The sequence below is a fragment of the Delphinapterus leucas genome, chromosome 5 (assembly GCF_059928025.1).
Source record: "Delphinapterus leucas isolate spDelLeu-1000000601 "Yukka" chromosome 5, BTC_Dleu_Yukka2, whole genome shotgun sequence".
NCBI classification, from domain to species: Eukaryota; Metazoa; Chordata; class Mammalia; order Artiodactyla; family Monodontidae; genus Delphinapterus; species Delphinapterus leucas.
The window spans coordinates 57,891,856-57,904,365 of record NC_143133.1 but is presented as its reverse complement, the minus strand read 5'-3'; the positions used below and the strand labels follow the sequence as shown (position 1 = coordinate 57,904,365).

At 35.4% G+C, this 12,510-nt stretch overlaps 1 pseudogene; it reads left to right on the top strand.

Moving 5' to 3' along the window:
• The first annotated feature begins 2,242 nt into the window (after positions 1-2,242).
• Positions 2,243-4,740, top strand: LOC149749132 (small ribosomal subunit protein eS26 pseudogene; annotated as a pseudogene).
• Positions 4,741-12,510: the final 7,770 nt, after the last annotated feature.

Here is a 12,510-nt window from a genome sequence, read left to right as displayed (position 1 = left end):
ACAATTATTTGTTAAATATTTTATTCTTGTTGATGCCATAGTAAATTGAATAGTTTTTTAAATTTAATTTTCAGATTTCATTGCTAGTGTGAAATAAAATTCAATTTTTCTATTGATCTTGTGTCTTACTGTCCTACTGTCTTACAGAACTAGTTTATTAGTTCTAATAGTTTATGTGGCTTCATTCAGATTTTTTATATATGGATACATACCATCTGCAAATAGAGATAGTTTTACCTCTTCCTTTCCAATATGAATGCTTAATTTGTTTTCTTTTCTTGTCTCATTTTTCTGGTTAGAATCTCCAGGAAAATGTTGCATGGAATGGGTAGAACATAAAATTTTGTATTGTTTCTACTCATAAGGGGAAAGCATTCATCTTTGACCATGAAGTATGATATTAGCTGTGAACTTTTTTTAGATGCCTTTTATCTTTTGAGGAGATCTCTTTCCATTCCTAGTTTGTGGAGTGGTTTATTTCATAAAAAGGTGTTGGATATGTCAAGTGCTTTTTCTGCATGTATTTAGATGACCATATGGTTTTCTCTTTTATTCTATTGATGTAGTGTATTATATTAATTGATATTGAGATTTTAAACCAACCTTGCATTCCTGGGATAAATCCTACTTGGCCCCAATGTATAACCCTTTTAACATATTGCTGGATTTGGTTTGCTAGTATTTTGCGGAGAGATTTGTATCAATTCATTCATTGTTTTTTAGTTTTATTTTTTGTGTGGTATCTTTTTCTAGTATTGTTATTAGGATAATACTGACCTCATTGAATGAATAAGAAATGTTCCCTTTTCTTTATCTTTTTTAAGAGTTTGTGAAAATAATGGTATTATTTTTTTTAATGTTTGGTAGAGTTCACCTTGGTGGGGGGTGGTGGGGTGGGGGAGTGCATCAGTGTTTCCTTCTCTGAAGGGTATGTAGTGGTGATGGTTATTGGTTACCACAGTGACAAAAGCTACTGGTTTCCTCTGTAAAGCTGGCCTCTGGGGTCTGTGCAGACAAACATTACATAAAATATTACAGAACTTAAAAAGTTGTGGGGAGTCTGCCACTCTCATAGGGACTGTTTAGGTCCTCGACAGCAAAGCCTTCTAGAGTCCTCTGAACAGCAGGTCACTGGAGACATTGAGGGTACCCACTATGTGCCTGATACTGATAACCCCCACCTTTCTTCTGTGTACTCAGCTGTCTCTAGACATCTCTGCTAAGCTGATCTCCTCTGTGATACTTTGTGTGGTTATTTATTTATTTATTTTTGCCTCACTGTGTTGCTGTAGGTTCTTAATTAGACTCTTGAACCTTCCCTGGGTGATTTTCTTTCATGGATAGCTGTCTGATTGGTTTTCATCAGGGGACTAAGTCTAGTATCTCCCACTTTACCATCTTGCAACAATCCTCCTCTGAAGATATTTTAAATGGCTCCTTTTGAAGTCATTGTTTGATCTGACATCTTGGCCTTTTCACAAGCCAGATTCTGTTTCCTGCTTTTTTCCCCCATGTGTATGGATTATGCTTTCCTCTTTCTTTGTGTGCCTTATAACTATTTTTCTTAAAACTACATGTTTTAGACAATATAATATAGCAACTTTGTATAAGATTTTCCCTGGTCTTGTTATTGTTGTTATATGTTGTTGAATGAGTTGGCTGAACTATTTCAGTGATGTCTACTTCTTCATAGCATTAAAGCTCTGACATTATTTCTCAGAAGGCATATCCTTGGCATGTGCACAATCACACTGGGATGACAGTGATTTTTGTTCAGCTATCTTTGATCCATTGCACTTTTTCTATTCTCTCTGTTAAGTTGTTTGTCTGTGTTGGTATCACACCCAACTGAAATGCTCCATTAATTTCTGGTTGATTGCTCTATTGTTTTTGACAATTCCATGAGGTACAAAATATTCTATCATTTGATTCAGGTAAATTCAGGTCCCTCTGTAAGGGTAGTTTTCTGAGGTCAGACTTTAAGGTTTGTTTTCACTCCATGAGGACTCCTCTTAGCTGTTTATTTTCCTGGTCCTCTCTGGTACATTAGCTGGCTTATGGTTTGGTTTGTTGTTCTCATGGTGCTACCAGCCTCATCTTAATTGCTTATCACCCAAATATCTACTGAGTTGAAAAACACCATAGTCTTGTGGTTTCCCACATTTAATTCCAAATAAAGTCAGTTCTTTTGGGTAGGGTTTGGAGTACTCTCTAGTTATGACCCACCTCTGCTACTGGTCAAAATCCAAGACACTTCTTTGGAACAGCAGACAGAGACAATTAGTGCAGGTTTTTGCAACCAGATTGATAGGAGTTGATGACAACTATTTGCATTTGATCAGTAAATAATGTCCCATTGCTCATGAAACATAAATTTTATTGGGGGATGGAAACAGGAGGCAAAACATGTACAAAGATGTATTTTATAATATTTTAAATTCTGTAATATATCATGTGGAGATATACTGTGAAGGAAAATAAAATGTGGTTAATTGTCAGTTTGTGATTGGCCTGGGGTAGTGATAGTTGTATTTTGGACAACATGATAAAGGAAAGATTTCCTGAGAAGATGACGTTTGAGCAAAGATGTACATAAACTATGTGAAAAGGTGAGGAAATGAGCTCACAGCAGAAGAAGAAGCAGGTGCAAAAATCCTGAACAGGAAAATTGATGAAAGAATTTAGATTGTTCTAAGAACAGCAAAACATTCATTGTCGTTTGATAAGAGTGAGCTCTCATTCCTCCTCATTTCCAAGATGACCAAGAAAAGAAGGAACAATGGTTGTGCCAAAAAGGGCTGAGGCCAGGTGCAGCCTATTTGCTGCACCAACTGTGCCTGATACATGCAAAGATAAGGTCATTAAGGAGTTGGTCATTTGGAACATCGTAGAGGCTGCAGCCATCAGGGACGTTTCCAAAGTGAGTGTTTTGGACACCTATGTGCTTCCCAAGCTGTATGTGAAACTACATTACTGCATAAGTTGTGCCATTTACAGCAAGTTGTTCAGGAATTGTTCTCCTGAAGCTGAAAGGACTGAATACCTCCACCCCAATTTATACCTGTGAGTGCTGACCCAAGACCTCCACCAAAGCCCATGTAAGGGCTAAGTCATTAAAGACTGAAGAAATACTGTTCTCTGAAAAGACAATAAAATGGAAATTACAATTTAAAAAAAATGAAAAGAATGAGTGAGGAGAGGTTGTTTAGACTTTAGACAGATAAAAGTGATGCTAAGAGTCTGGGTGTCATGTTAAATGTCATGAAGAAGCCATTTGCAGGTTATAAGCAGGGGAATGATGTTATCTGGTTTATAAAGATGATGGCATAGGCATATTAGATTGTTAAATATCGCTTTTAATTTTGAGAGAGATATAACATTGATAAAGTGCAAGACAATTAACAAAACAACACTTGCATTGCTAAATGTAAATTGGTGCAGCTACTATGGAAAAGAGTATGGAGGTTCCTCAAAAAAATTAAAAATAGAACTACCATATGACCCAGCAATTCCACTTCTGAGTATTTTTCTGAAGAAAATAAAAGCAGTAGTTCAAAAAGATATATACACCCTTATGTTCATTGCAGCATGATTTAAAATTACCAGGACATGGAAGCAACCTGTGTCCATTGATAGATGAATGGACAAAGATTTGGCATATATATACAATGGGATATTACTCAGCCATAAAAACGAATGTAATATAGTCATTTGTGACAACATGGATGGACCTAGAGTATATTCTGCTAAGTGAAATAAGTCAGAGAGAGAAAAACAAATACCATATGATCTCACTTATATGTGGAATCTAAAAAAAAATTAATAAAGGAACAAACATAACAAAACATCACAGACTCACAGATACAGAAAGCAAACAGTTGTTTGCCAAAGCAGAGAGAAGTGAGGGGGTTATGAGTGAAATAGGTGGGAAGATTAAGACGTACAAACTTCTGATTACAAATAAATGAGTCATGGGGATTAAATGTACAGTATGAGGAATATAGGCAATTACATTGTAATGTCTTTATATGGTGACAGATTGTAACTAGACTTATCATGATCATTTTGTAATGTATACACATATTGAATCACTATGTTGTGCACCTGGAACTAACATGTTTAGGTCAATTATACTTCAATTAAAAGAATTCATAGACAGTGGGAATAAATGCATCAAAATGCTAATGGTGGTTATCTCTGGGGAAGATGGGGATTATGAGTGATTGATATTTTCTACTTTAGGCTTTTATGTATTTCTTGTCTGCAATGAATATGTATTGCTCATAAAATTAGAAAGAAAAGAACAAATGTCATTAAAAATGGGGAAAAAAAAAACACTTGTACAAAGTTCATTGCCAGAAAAAACTAGTAATCCTAGCTAGCAAACTCTTGAAAAAATCATTATTAGAAGTAGGGAATGCCTATTGGCTTTTTCCCAGCTTTGCTGCTAGAAGGCTTTCTTATTTCCTACTTTTTACCTACATTCCTCCTCTGTTCTTATTTTTGAGCATTCATAATTTCTGCCACTTGGCTGTTGCTTCAGTCTTTATTTTGCAGTTACTCTTTATATGATTGATAATACATGAAAAGGTGATTTTTTTCCCAACATCTTTTTCACTTCCCTTCATCCCACCATCATCCTAATTTCCTACCATAAAAAATCTCCCCAATTTTTTATACTGAATGACATATGGCAATGTCTTGAAAATAAACAGCGATGGATTTACATTACCACCACTTTAAAAGAGACTATTCTTTAATTTCTTAATGCTACCTATATTGTATGTCAGAAACTTTATGAACAATCAGGGCTGGAAAATTTCAGGGGTCATAGTATAAAAACACAAACAGATAAACAAACTAAAAACACGACTGTAGGACTTCACATTTTAAAAAGAAAATATTTGGTAATTCTATTTTTAGTTTTCTGAGGAACCTCTACACTCTTTTCTATAGTGGCTGTACCAGCTTATATTCCCACCAAAAGGGTAGAAGTGTTCCCTTTTTTCCCCAACCTCTCCAGCATTTGTTATTTGTAGACTTTTTAATGATGGCCATTCTGACCTGTGTGAGGTGGTACCTCATTGTAGTGTTTTTTTGTTTTGTTATTTTTTTTAATTTAATTTAATTTATTTTTTTATACAGTAGGTTCTTATTAGTCATCAATTTTATACACATCATTGTATACATGTCAATCCCAATTGCCCAATTCATCACACCAACACCCCCACCACCCCACTGCTTTCCCCCCTTGGTGTCCATACCTTTGTTCTCTACGTTTGTGTCTCAATTTCTGCCCTGCAAACCTGTTCATCTGTACCATTTTTCTAGGTGCCACATATATGCATTAATATACGATATTTGTTTTTCTCTTTCTGACTTACTTCACTCTGTATGACAGTCTCTAGATCCATCCACGTCTCAACAAATTATCCAATTTCATTCATTTTTATGGCTGAGTAATATTCCATTGTGTATAAGTACCACATCTTCTTTATCTGTTCGTCTGTTGATGGGCATTTAGGTTGCTTCCATGACCTGGCTATTGTAAATAGTGCTGCAATGAGCACTGGGTTGCATGTGTCTTTTTCAATTATGGTTTTCTCTGGGTATATGCCCAGTAGTGGATTGCTGGATCATATGGTAATTCTATTTTTAGATTTTTAAGGAACCTCCATACTGTTCTCCATAGTGACTGTATCAATTTACATTCCCACCAACAGTGCAAGAGTGTTCCCTATTCTCCACACCCTCTCCAGCATTTGTTGTTTGTAGATTTTCTGATGATACCCATTCTAACTGGTGTGAGGTGATACCTCACTGTAGATTTTTTTTTTTTTTTTTTTTGTGGTACGCGGGCCTTTCACTGTTGTGGCCTCTCCCATTGTGGAGCACAGGCTCCGGACGCGCAGGCTCAGCGGCCATGGCTCACGGGCCCAGCCACTCCTTGGCATATGGGATCTTCCTGGACCGGGGCACAAACCCGTGTCCCCTGCATCAGCAGGCAGACCCTCAACCACTGCGTCACCAGGGAAGCCCTCATTGTAGTTTTGATTTGCATTTCTCTGATGATTAGTGATGTTGAGCATCTTTTCATGTGCCTACTGGCCATCTGTATGTCTTCTTTGGAGCAATGTCTATTAAAGTCTTCTGCCCATTTTTCGATTGTTTTTTTTGTTTCTTTGCTGTTGAGTTGTATGAGCTGTTTGTATATTTTGGAGATTAAGCTCTTGTCTGTCACATCATTTGCAAATATTTTCTCCCATTCTGTCAGTTGTCTTTTTTTTTTATGGTTTCCTTTGCTGTGCAAAAGCCTGTAAGTTTAATTAGGTCACATTTATTTATTTGTGTTTTTATTTCTATTGCCTTGGGTGACTGATCTAAGAAAACATTGGTATGATTTATGTCAGAGAATGTTTTGTCTATGCTCTCATCTAGGAGTTTTATGGTGTCATGCCTTATGTTTAAATCTTTAGACTTTTTGAGTTTATTTTGTGTATGGTGTGAAGGTGTGTTCTAACTTCATTGATTTACATGCAGCTATCCAACTTTCCCAGTACCACTTGCTGAAGAGACTCTTTTTCCCATTTTATATTCTTGCCTCCTTTGTTGAAGATTAACTGACCATAGGTGTGCTCTCTATTCTGATCCATTGATCCCATATGTTTGTTTTTGTATCAATACCACACTGTTAGGATTAATGTAGCTTTGTAGTATTGTCTGAACCTGTGAGAGTTATGTCTCCTGCTTTTTTTTTTTTTTTTTTCCCTCAGGATTGCTTTGGCAATTCTGGGTCTTTTATGGTTCCATATAAATTTTAGGATAATTTGTTTTAGTTCTGTGAAAACTGTCATGGCTATTTTGATAGGGATCACATTAAATCTGTAGATTTCTTTGGGTAATATTGCTATTTTAACAATATGAATTCTTCCAGTTCAAGATCATTGGATCCATCAATCCCACTCCTGGGCATATACCTAGACAAAACTATAATTAAAATATGTACATACACCCCTATGTTCATAGCAGCACTATTCACAGTAGCCAAAACATAGAAACAACCTAAATGTCCATCGACAAACAAATGGATAAAGAGGATATGGTACATATATACAAGGGAATACTACTCAGACATAAAAAGAGAACGAAATATTGCCATTTGCAGCAACATGGACGCTACTAGTGATTATCATACTAAGTGAAGTAAGTCAGAAAGAGAAACATAAATACCATATGATATCACTTATGTGTGGAATTTAAAGTATGGCACAAATCCTATCTTCAAAACAGAAACAGACTCACAGATATAGAGAACAGATTTTTGGTTGCCAAGTGGGAGGGGGAAGAAAGAGGGAAGAACTGGGAGTTTAGGATTAGCAGATGTATACTATTATATATAGGATGGGTAAACAACAAAGTACTACTGTATAGCACAGGGAACTATATTGAATATCTTGGGATAAACCATAATGGAAAAGAATATAAAAAAAGAATGTCTATATGTGTATAACTGAGTCATTTTGCTGTACAGCAGAGATCAGCACATTGTAAATCAACTATACTCCAATAAAAAAAAATAAAAAAAACTAACAACCAAAAAAAAAAAAAAAAAGAAGCAGTTACCTCACAGACTCCCATGGGGTCCTGAGTCACTGCTGAGGAAGTGGTGGGGTGAGATCCAGGTATAAGGAGCTTCTAGACTGACTAAATCATCCTTATAGTTGGCAGGCCCCCAGGTAAAACATTTAAAAATAAATAAGAAATAAAACACACTCCTTAACATGAATATTTAATGTCAGTGTCATTTTGTGGTTGAGTTTCGATGCTATTTAATAAATAGATGTTTGTTCCAGTAACCAATATTAAAATATTGAAACCAATTAATGTATACCATATGTAAAATAAGTATATTTATTTTTTACCTTATTAGCTTACCCATTAAAGATGTTGTAAGACAAAAAATAAAATCCAAAGAGTGGAACTAGAATTTCTAAAGTGTAACCTTCTATTAATTGTGACAGCTTGCCCTTCCTTAATATCTATCACTTACTAAAATCAACATATTAAGATCATAAAATTAAATTTTAAAAGGTAAGCTACATTAGTCAAAAAGGTCTATTGAGCCAAATATTCCCTGGAGAGCAGAGGTTTGGAAAATTTTGAAAATATATTAACTCACTCAAGTTGTGGGCAACAAATGACTAGTGCATAGAAATATATTCGCCTGAATATGCTAGCATATGCTCAAGAAATGTCTAATTTACCTTCATGAAATAACTGAGTTTTTGATGTCTCAGGTTAACTATATATTTTTTGCAATGTGAAATCAGCATTTTTCAGAAATATGAAAAATAATTATAATTACTTCCATTTTATAAATGTTCAGAGAAGTTAAGCGATTTACCCAGAGAAGCAATGTTAATAAAAGTCCACTTCTTTTGCTCAAAATCACTACAGCATATTACTTTTAATTTGATTGCTTAATCTTAACAAATTATATAGTTAAATGAAATAAAAATGCAGACCATTGCTATTGGATTTTTGGGGATATGGATTTTTCCCATAAAACTATATATAGGCCATTATACACAAAATATGCCTTGAAATTTTATGCCCAGGAAATTTATGGATTTCCTAAAATACACAAGAAGGTCCCTAAGTTCTCTGGATAGGATTTGAGTGAGGCTAACAGATCTAATAACTGAATTGCAGAGTCTCTCAGGCTATTCTCTGGCTTTAACTCACCGAGTTACACAGAGGGATGGCATAATAAATAACACCTCCAAATTTGTTACTGAACTGAGAAGCTAACATTTATTTATGTTTGTATAGTGCCCAATATTAAAGGTGCTGTACATGTGTTAACACATCTAACGTTCTCAACAATCTGTAAAGTTAAGTTGTTTCTATAACCAAATTTTACAGGGGAGGAAACTGAGTCTCAGAGAAGTGAAGTAACGCAACTGTGTTACAGAGCTAGGAAAGTAAATGCTGAGTTTGAAGCCAGTAAGTCTGCTGTCAGAATTCTTGCTTTGAATCATTATCTTGATAGGAATGACATTGGGAATACTTTTCATTTCTTGTGAAGATAATTGCTCTCAATTTTTTAGTACCCCTTTATAAAATTTTTTATTATCAATACTTAGAAAGGTTGATAGAAAAATATTAAATATATATAATCTAAATTATGGATTATGGGTAGGCTTTGTAGACACAAGATCCTTATCATTGGTTCACATTATCTGAGGAATCTTCCTTGTTTTTTCTTGCTTATGATGATTTTATAGAGCCAATACTTTTTCCTTTATAAAAATGAATCTACATGGTTTCAGAAGAAAATCTAGTTCTAAGACGGAGACTTCTGAAGTTATGAGAATATTAGGGAGAACCTAAGAAATGAAAATAATGTATTGTCTTTCCAATCACCAGAAATGCAGAAAGTAAGGGAATAGGGAGGCACTTACCGCATTATTTGAAAAGGTGACATCATATATCCTTGGGTACCTACTGCTTGCCTAGAAATTCCTGCTCTCTACCTCCCTGCCATATTGGTATTCTGAAATTACACACTGTATGATAAGATAGAAGCTACAGGCTACATATCTATCACCCAAATTATTCTTCCACAGGGTTAGTGTGAATATGAAGTATCTATGTTATTACATATCCTTATATCCAGAATTTAATGGTTCACATGTGATAAATGAGACATATGTTTTGATCTTTCAGTAGTAACTCTTGTAAACTATCCTACCTCATGGCAGGTGTGAATGTTACAGTGGCCCTATTATTTTGTGACTGGTTTGCCCATAGTTGTTTGTACAGGGATGAAGTATGTTTGAACATTTGTATTGGACTGCTCATTACTTCTTTTTTTTTCTTTGCAAATTACCCCTCCCATTAATTTTTTCCAATTTCTTATTGTAGTTTTATATGTAAAATTTATCATCTTAACTATTTAATTTAGTTTTTTACTTCTGGTCTTTTTTAAATTTAATTTAATTTACATTGATTTTATTTTATATTGGGGTATAGTTGATTAACAATATTGTGTTAGTTTCAGGTGTATACAACAAAGTGATTCAGTTATGCATATACATGTATCAATTCTTTTTCAAATTATTTTCCAATTTAGGTTGTTACATAATATTGAGCAGATTTCCCTGTGCTATACAGCAGGTCCTTGTTGGTTATCCATTCTAAATATAGTAGTGTGTACATATCAATCCCAAACTCCCTAACTATCCCTTCCCTGACCTCACCTAACTATCCCTCAGGTAACCATAAGTTTGTTCTCTACGTCTGTGAGTCCATTTCTGCTTCGTAAATAAGTTCATTAGTATCATTTTTTTTAGATTCTGCATATGTGACATCATAAGATATTTGTCTTTCTCTGTCTGACTTACTTCACTCAGTATGAGAATCTCTAGATCCAACCATGTTGCTGCAAATAGCATTACTTCATTCTTTTTACTGGCTGAGTTATATTCCATTGTACATATGTACCACATCTTCTTTACCCGCTCATCTGTCAATGGACATTTACGTTGCTTCCATGTCTTGGCTACTATAAACAGTGCTGCAATAAATGTTGGGGTGCATGTTTCCTTTCAGACCATGTTTTTTTTCCAGATATATGCCTAAGAGTGGGATTGCAGGATCATATGGTAGCTCCATTTTTATTCTTTTAAGAAGCCTCCATACTGTTCTCCATAGTGACTGTATCAATTTACATTCCAATCAACAGTGTAAGAGTGTTCCCTTTTCTCCACACCCTTTCCAGCATTCCCTGATTATTTTTGATCCACAGTTTGTTGAATCCATGGATATGGATTCCGCAGATATAGAGGACCGACTGTATTCCACATGAGTCTGAATCACACACACACAAATGGATATAACAAGAGCAACAAAATAGCAAAGCTTTAAAATTTAGTATTAAATCTTTAATTTTAAGAATTATCTCATCATTTTCCATATTACCTATTCATAAATTCTGTTACAACTGAAAAGTGAATATGAATATATTAATAATACAGAGTAATTCTTGGAGGATTGATACCCTTATCATTAGTTCAGCTTATCTGATGAATCTTCCTAAATGTTGGAATAAACAACCTGGTTATTCTAGCAACATTGTTCTCAAGAAATAGGAATGTGCACACCTATAGATCTTTTAGTAGTCACAATGTACAGCAAATAAATTGATTTCTTTGGAAAATATGATTCTTTCTTTCTTATCCTCTAGTTAAAGAGTTCAAACACTGCCAGATGCAGGGCACATTTTTTAAATTTGATCTGTACCATGTTGCTTATATGTTGTTCTTAAACCAAAATATTACAAATAAGTTTTCTGATATTGTGCTAATGTTATGCTTTGGCAAAACTGGGCTCTCAATCCTGCAACACCTGCTTAAGAGAAATTGAGTAGTTACTGATAACATTAGGAGGAATATAATCTTAGGACTAAGTTGAGCTGAGAGAAGGGTATTTGTGTGAGCTGAGTTGCCAGGTATTGGAGTAGTCAGTTAAAGCAACAAGCCAAAAATGAAGTTAAGCCTTTAATCACTTAACTGCAATGGTATAAGCCAGAGGATAAAACCAGAAAAACCATCAACTCGCCCTGTTCCATTTTCCCCCATAGAACAGTGCACTAATTGAGGGTCAGGTGGATCAACACAGACGTGGGGGTCATCTCACTGATGAGCAAGCCCAAAAGAAAAAGTTCTAGAAGTTTTATGGCCCCAGGCATTGGAGAAAATGTAGAGGACAAAGGGCCAGGAGTAAAAAAGTTCTGGGTACTGAGTCAAAATGGTAAAAGGTGTCTTCAGTGTTTTCCCTTCTCTCTCTTCCCCTAAGGAGGTTTCAACAGAAGCACCCAAAGAAGACCTCTGGCCAAAGCCTTAGATTAAGAGACCTAGGAACGAATGTGCTTGGATTAAGAGTGCAAATACTGGAAAGAGTGTGACTGGCTAGTTGTGCCCTTGACCACAACTCCTCTCAGAGACTAAAATGTACTGGCTGTGCACAAAATCTGGTGTGGAGAGAGCAGATTTTCCCCATGAGGCCTGCCAAAGAATGCCTTTGTCAGGCCTATAGTCAAGTCTGAAAAATCAGACTTAGTTTTTCTTTTTTTTTAAGTTTCTCCAGAATATTTTATTTTCTTAATACATCTTTATTGGAGTATAATCACTTCACAATGCTGTGTTAGTTTCTGTTGTTCAACAAAGTGAATGAGCCATATGCATACATATATCCCCATATTCCCTCCCTCTTGGGCCTCCCTCCCATCCTCCCTATCCCACCCCTCTAGGTCGCCACAGAGCTCCGAGCTGATCTCCGTGTACTATGCTGCTGCTTCCAAGGCTACCTATTTTACATTTGGTAGTGTATGGATTTCTCTAAGACATTGGCCTGTAAATTCATTCTGCGAAGATTTGAATAATCCTAATTAGGCTCTAGCAGCGCTCTTGGCACTTAATAGTTATCCGGTGGATATTTCTTGACAAA